This window comes from Sorex araneus, chromosome 6 (assembly GCF_027595985.1).
Source record: "Sorex araneus isolate mSorAra2 chromosome 6, mSorAra2.pri, whole genome shotgun sequence".
Taxonomy (NCBI): Eukaryota; Metazoa; Chordata; class Mammalia; order Eulipotyphla; family Soricidae; genus Sorex; species Sorex araneus.
In genome coordinates, this window is record NC_073307.1 from 19,387,202 (window position 1) to 19,394,402 (window position 7,201).

Genomic DNA, 7,201 nt, shown 5'->3' on the forward strand with positions numbered 1-7,201 from the left:
AATAATCCCTGAGCACCGCTGGGTGTGCCTGCCTTCTCCCCAATAAAAAGAAACAAATGAGCAAATTGAGGCTTAGATTCAAAGGACAGTGACTATTGCCCCACCAAGAGGCTAAGTGGGTGCCTTGCATGTTTGAGGCCCTGGCACCTTTTTTTTTTTTTTAAGGCATCATCTGGGGGCTAGAGCGATGATAGTACAGCGCATAGGGCGTTTACCTTGCACGCGGTCAACCCTGGTTTCGATTCCCAGAATCCCATATGGTCCCCTGAGCACTGCCAGGAGTAATTCCTGAGTGCAGAGCCAGGAGTAACCACTGTGCATCGCCAGGTGTGACCCCCCCCAAAAAAAAGAGCATCATCACTGTCATCCCATTGTTCATCGATTTGCTCGAGAGGGCACCAGTAACGTCTCCATTGTGAGACTTGTTGTTACTGTTTTGGGCATATCGAATACGCCACAGGGAGCTTGACAGGCTCTGCCATGCGGGCGGGATACAGGAATTAAATTTTACAGGACTGGAGCGATAGCACAGCGGGTAGGGTGTTTGCCTTGCACGCTGCCGACCCGGGTTTGATCCCTAGCATCCCATATGGTCCCCTGAGCACCGCCAGGAGTAATTCCTGAGTGCAGAGCCAGGAATAACCTCTGTGCATCACCAGGTGTGACCCAAAAAGAAAAAAATAATAAATAAATAAATAAATTTTACAAAATTTTATATACAAAAAATTAACCTAAACTGGATTAAAGTTTTAAATATAAGAACTATAGCTTTAGGGGGCAGAAAGGCATTACAGGGGTTTAACCATGCACCTTTCATGGGACCCCTGGTACTATGGATGGTCCCCTGAGCACCACCAGGAGGGACACCTGAGCACAGAGCCAGAAGTACCCCTCTGAACATCACCAGTTGTGAACAAAGCCCCCTCCAAGAAAAAAAAAAGTTATAAAGCTCCTAGAAGGAAATGTTGGGATAAATCTTCATGAACTTGGATTTGGAGATAATTTCTTAGATACAAAACCAAAAATACAAGCCACAAAGGATATGATTTGTCAAAATTAAAAACTTTAGTTCTGGGCCAGAGCGATAGTACAACAGGTAGGGCACTTGCCTTGCACGCGGCCACCCAGGTTCAATCCCGATACTCTAGATGGTCATCCAAGCCCACCAGGAGTGACTCCCAAGCACAGAACCAGGAGTACCAGGAGTAAGCCCTGAGCACTGCAGGATGTGACACAAAAGCAAAACAAAAACAAAAACCAAATTTGGTTCTTGAAAGGATACTCTCAGGGTCTCTGAGCTAGCACAGGGGTCGAGGTGCTGGCCTCGAATCCTGCTGACCCTCGTTTCAATCCCCAGCACCACGAATGGTCCCCTCTCAAGTACATAGCCAGGAATAGCCCTGAGCACAGCCGAGTGTAGCCCCACAAGAAAATTAAATAAAAATAAAAATCAGTGCTGGCTGGGTAGACAGCTCAACAAATTGAGCAAATGCCTTGTATGCAGGAGCTCAGCTTTATTTCCAACATCACATGGTCCCCTGAGCACCACCAAGAGTCACCCTTGAGCACTGAGTCAGGAATAGTTCTTGGGTACCACTAGGTATGGCCCCCAAACCAAATAAATATAAATAAAGGATTCTTATTTTGTTTTGTTGGGGGCCACACCCGCCACTGCACAGGGCTTACTCGTGGCTCTGTGCTCAGGTGAGGTCATGGGACCATATGCAGTGCCCAATGCTAGGCAAAGGCCCTACCCACTATGGCTCTGGCCCAAATAAAGGGCGCTTTTAAGAAAGTAAAAAGACCACCCAGAGAATGGGAGAAAACATTTTAATCAAATATCTGATATAAAGTTCTAATAGTATGACGAGCTCCTGCAATTAAACAATCAAATAAACCCAACCCCAATTTAAAAGTGCGTAGAGGGCCTAAGTAGACATTGTTGCAGAGAAAATGTATAAGGGAATGGGATGTGCTTGGTGGTAAGCACATGTTTTATAGGAAATACACACAAATATAAATTGTCAGTCATGAAAACATGTATAACCAATCAATCAATAGGGAAATGCAAATCAATATCTCAATGAGAAGTCACTTCATATTTACTAGGATAGTTATCATAAAAAAGGTAGCAATGTTGATGGGTGGAAAAGTTAGAATTCTCACACATTGCTGTGGGAATATAAAATGGTGTGACTACTTTAGAAAAGCACTTTGACAATTTTTAAACATGGAGTTGATTGCCATAAGACCCCCAACATAATATTCTTTTGTATATCATCATCATTATCATCATCCCGTTGATCGTCGAATTTCTCGAGCAGTCTCAGTAACGTCTCCATTCGTCCTAGCCCTGAGATTTTAGAAGCCTCTCTTTACTCATCCTTTCCAATGATGCCGCATTGGAGGCTCTTTCAGGGTCAGGGGAATGAGACCCAACATTGTTACTGGTTTTGGCACATGAATACACCACGGGAAGCTTGCCAGGATCTCCCATGCAGTCAGGAAACTCTGGGTAGCTTGCCAGGTTCTCTCAGAGGGAGAACTAGGCTATAAGATGTCTTCTGGGAGCTTGATTTTATAGTCTCTGAATGTTGGCCATTGGTGGGATTACACAGTGCCTAGGGCAGTCCCTGGGTGTGACTTCCTCGCTACTGAAAAATGGGGAATCTGGGTGGAAGAGGTCCAGTCCCGATCCGAGCAGGCTTGGAGATCTCAGCCCCAGGTCCCACACACCTGGGTTCCTCTGCCTGTTCCTTCATGCGCGAGGCTCATCTGAATGTGTGGAGAGGGGCCTTGAGTATGGCTGTGGCTGGGCTCCAGAGGTCTTCAGCTGTGTGGGCTCTGCTATGGGCGGGGAGGGAAACTGAAGCCCACCCCCTCCGAGGAGCCCCGGTGAAGACAGCCAGGCGTGGGGGCAAGAGACTCTCTGTATATAACCAAAGGTATTGTATATAAACAAAAGTATTAAAAACACATTCAGACAAAAACTTGTACTACGGTATACACAGCTGTGCTCTAGATCACATATTAACATATTTGCAAAAGCCAAAACAACTCAGATGTCCATTAATGAATAAAGGATAAACAAAATGTGGTAAATCTCTCCTACATGATATTTTTCAGTGAAAAAAAGAAAGGGCCAAGGAACTAGTTCAAAGGGTTGGAGCACACGCCTGGCAAGAGTTAGGTCTGAGGTGAATGCCCAGCACTGCCTGGCGTGGCATGATCTCAAGCAAGGCTGGGCTTGTGCAGTACTGCAACCCTGGACGTCAACATTGAACAGTGCTAGTTCAGACAGCCAGGCTGGTACTGCAGTAAATGGCCCCTGCCCTAGAGAGCTTTGGTGGGGAACTCCCTCAACACCCCCACACATAAAAAAAACAGTAATGTTAAAGCATGGCTGAACCTTGAAAACACAACATGTTCAGTGAGAGAAGACAGACACAAAAGCCCACATTCCAGATGATTCTATTTATAGGAAATGTCCAGAATAAGGGGCAGAAAGTTGAATTAGATGGCTGAAGCGATAGTATATTGGTAGGGCATTTGCCTTGCACACAGCCGGCCCAGGTTCAATCCCCGGCATGCCGTATGGTCCCCTGAGCACCGCCAGGAGTAGTTCCTGAGTGCAGAGCCAGGAGTAACCCCTGAGCATTGCCAGGTGTGACCCCCAAAGCCTTCTTTCCCCCAAAAAATAAATAAAAATAAAAACTAGAAATGTTCTCCTTGAAAACAAAGAAGCTGTTCACGACTCACCAAAAGCAAGAAGATCAAGAGCAGAGAGCTGAGAGGTCAGACCGTGAATCCTGATGAGAACTCCCCAAGAGAAAAAAAATGAGGGACCCTAAGAACCAGCTCAGAAAACTCACCTAATGGGAAGAGAGGTGAATTGTGACATCATGCCTGAGGCCTCAGGGTAGAAAACAAAAGAGAGAATTTCAGAACATAGTTAATAATTTGGGTGAATGTTTAAGGTGGATTAATATTTAGAATCCAGTTTTGAGATAACAATTGAATAAAGTTTTCTGCTCAGAGCAATAGGATAGGGGTAGGATGTTTGCCTTGTATGCAGCTGACCCGGGTTATATCCCTGGCATCCCATATGGTCCCCCCAGCACCACCAGGAGTAATTCCTGAGCCCAGAGCCAGGAGTAACCCCTGAACATCGCCAGGTGTGGCCTCAAAACAAAACAAATAAGCAAACAAAAAAGACAAAATAATTATAAAAAGATGATAAATATTTAAGTGTATCATAATCACTTGCCAATTTGTCCCAAGGCCAAAAACCTTTTTGAAAAAGTGTATGTGTAATTATGAGATGAACTAATCTTTGCTACAGTTTATGAGTTCAAGTCATATTAAATATAAAATATTAATACAATCCTAAAACAATTCCAGGCACTTTTAAAGAGGCACTCTTTGGTTGACTTGGTAATGAACAAACAAACCAAAACTGTGATTCTTTTGCAATCGCTTCATCTTCTCTGGCAAAACACTAGAGGTGTTTAGTGGTACTTCACTTCTATTAAGTTAAAGTTATCGTTTAGAGCCAGAACAAAAGTGCTGAAAAAACTAAACAATTTGCTGAAAATAAGAGCTTGGTGATTGGGCAAAATAAAACACACCCCAAAATGGGGTGTATTGTGATTGTTGAGGATTTAAGGAGTTGTCAAGTAATACTCGTTTATTCCTTTTCTAGGTTGAGAACAATAGATAAATTCAAGTTTCACACACACAAAAAATGTTCCTAAATTGTGGAGGTGGTGACGCCTACACATATACAGATGAATAAAGCTCAACTCCAGGAATTCCACAAAATCATAAATCAATAATAATAAGCTGCTAAAGTAATTTTTTCAACAAACTATAGGTTTCTTATTTTTTTACAGGTGTATAATACTAATTAACAACAAGTCTCACAATGGAGATGTTACTGGTGCCTGCTCGCGCAAATCAATGAACAACTGAACAACAGTGCTACAGACAGTGCATAATACTAATATGCACATTAGTATAATTCTGTGCTAATAAATTTTAAAATGTATATGGACTAGGTAAATTCTACAAATGTAAAATTTAGAAAGAATGAAGAAAATTTGAAAGGGGAAGTCTGAATAGGCCTAAAAGAGTATAAAAGTGTGTTTTACCTTAAGAAAGGGAATATGGCCCCTTTTTCCCTTAGATATATTAGAAAATATTAATTACAAGTGTCGCTGAAATAATCCACATCAATAAATAAACTATCGTAATAAAAATCCCTTGTGGGGCTGGAGCAATAGCACAGCGGGTAGGGTGTTTGCCTCACACGTGGTCGACCCGGGTATGATTCCCAGCATCCCATATGTTCCCTTGAGCACTACCAGGGAGTAATTCCTGAGTAAGCCAGGAGTAACCCCTGTGCATCGCTGGGTGTGACCCAAAAAGCAAAAAAAAAAAAATAATAATCTCTTATGGATGTTAAAAACGAAACACCTGCTCAGACATAGAACTTTCAATATAAATGAAATGTTTGTTGTTGAAAAGATATAAATAATATATCACTTGTATCACTTGTCCCATTGATCTTCGATTTGCTCGAGCGGGGGCCAGTAACGTCTCCATTTGTCCTTGATAAATAATATAAAGATATAAAATATATAAAGATATAAAATCTCTTAGTGGGCTAGGAGTAACCAAATCTTTCTTAATCTAGTGGAGAGTAACATAAGTGCCACGAGTGAGTGTAGGATAACTTTGGTTTGTCCTTTCCGCCTTGACACAGGGAGCTTAGGTTTATTGGGTTACTCCCACCACAGTGCTCCCATTCTTCTGTGTTTACTTGTAACTTCTTTTTTGTGTTCTGTTGACTTGTAAATATTGTTTTTCTCTTCCCCTTAAATTCTTTGCATAGTTTGGGGTTGGAGTGATAGTACAGCAGGTAGGGCATTTGCCTTGCACACTGCCAACCCAGGTTCAATTTCCAGCATCCCATATGGTCCCCTAAAGCACCACAAGGAGTTAATTCCTGAGTGCATGATCTAGGAGTAACCCTTGTGCATCAACGGGTGTGACCCAAAAAGCCAAAAAAAAAAATTCTTTGCATAGTTAATTCAGAGCAATGTCCTTTTTGTATAGACACAGGAAGACAGTTTATGCTATGCTTTTGTAACTTGGGAGCTAATTGACTCCAGATAATATTGCCTCCAGAACATCTGTTCCCTCGACTTAAGCCTCAGTTGCCCTTATTTCCTAGCACCCCAAAAGCAGGGTCCTAACAAGGAACTGGATGGATCCAGGGCAAGCTGTGAGCTACCCTGACATTGAAATGGGCCTGGCCAAAGTGCCATAATACTTAACTATAAGTTAAGAGCATGGTCATGGACAAATTCTGTCATGATCTAGAAAGTAATAACTAGATCCAGACCCTGCTGGGATTAGAAATGATTAATCTGGCCTGAGCACTGTAATCTGAGTCTGTGGCGAGATGTCCCTAGGGAGTCGCCCTACAAGCTCAATGTATCTCTTACTGTGTCCATACAAAATACCAAATATTAAGAAGAAGGATTAAGATGTTAATTAAGATGTTAATTAAGTTATTGGACTAAGGAGAGGAGAGGAGAGGAGAAACACTCCTAGGTGGTATTTCCCCCCACCCCCCTTGAGCCTGATGGGAGGTCAGAAAGGGCTTTTGATGTGTTGATGTGTTGATTTGGGGGTGTGGGGGCTACCCCCAGTGGGGGGAGTTGGTGAGAGACAAGAGAGAGCAGGGCAGCAAGATGGAGCGCAGAGAGACTAGCAAGGGGGATAGAGGGAGAAGAATGTAGGGGAAGAATGCAGGAGCAGGTGTGTAGAGAGAAGAAAGACGCGGCTGCCAGAGGGAGCGCGGAGAGATGAGCAGGAGAGACAGGAGGAGACGGGAGTGAGGGGCAGTGTGAGACTAGCATGGGGGCTTAGTGAGACTGGTGGGCGCATGGGGAAAATGGAATAAACGGCAACAACTGATCACCAACCAGCCTGGCAGCCTCGTTTCCTCCTTCATCCACCCATGGCACCGGCCGTGCCAGGTGGGGAAGTGGCCGAGTCTCCACCTAACACAGGTGGCAAGGGAGAGAGCTGCCCAGAGATTACACAAGTGGGTGCCGTATTCAATGCCAAGGGCTGAGACGTTTGTCTTTTGTTTTGTGTTGGGGCCACCCTAGCAGGGCTCAGGGGCTACTCC